Source organism: Arachis ipaensis, chromosome B05 (assembly GCF_000816755.2).
Source record: "Arachis ipaensis cultivar K30076 chromosome B05, Araip1.1, whole genome shotgun sequence".
NCBI lineage: Eukaryota > Viridiplantae > Streptophyta > Magnoliopsida > Fabales > Fabaceae > Arachis > Arachis ipaensis.
In genome coordinates, this window is record NC_029789.2 from 119037909 (window position 1) to 119038175 (window position 267).

Here is a 267-nt window from a genome sequence, read left to right on the forward strand (position 1 = left end):
GGCAGCAGAGCGTCGTTAATGAGTTGAGGATCCATAACAAGTCAAATTTAGGAGTGTGGTACGTTGTTTTCTCTTTTCTTTTCTTTTGTTTTTTGTTATGTTGTAGTTTAGAGGAATAAACGGGGATCCGAGTGAGTGTGTGTGGGAGCTTTGGGTTATTTAATTATGATTTGTGATTAGGAGAGTGAGTGAATGAGTGAGTGAGCGAGCGAGCGAGTTCTGAGTAGAGAGGAAACTGGAGTTTTTTTTTTTTGGACATGGCCTAAA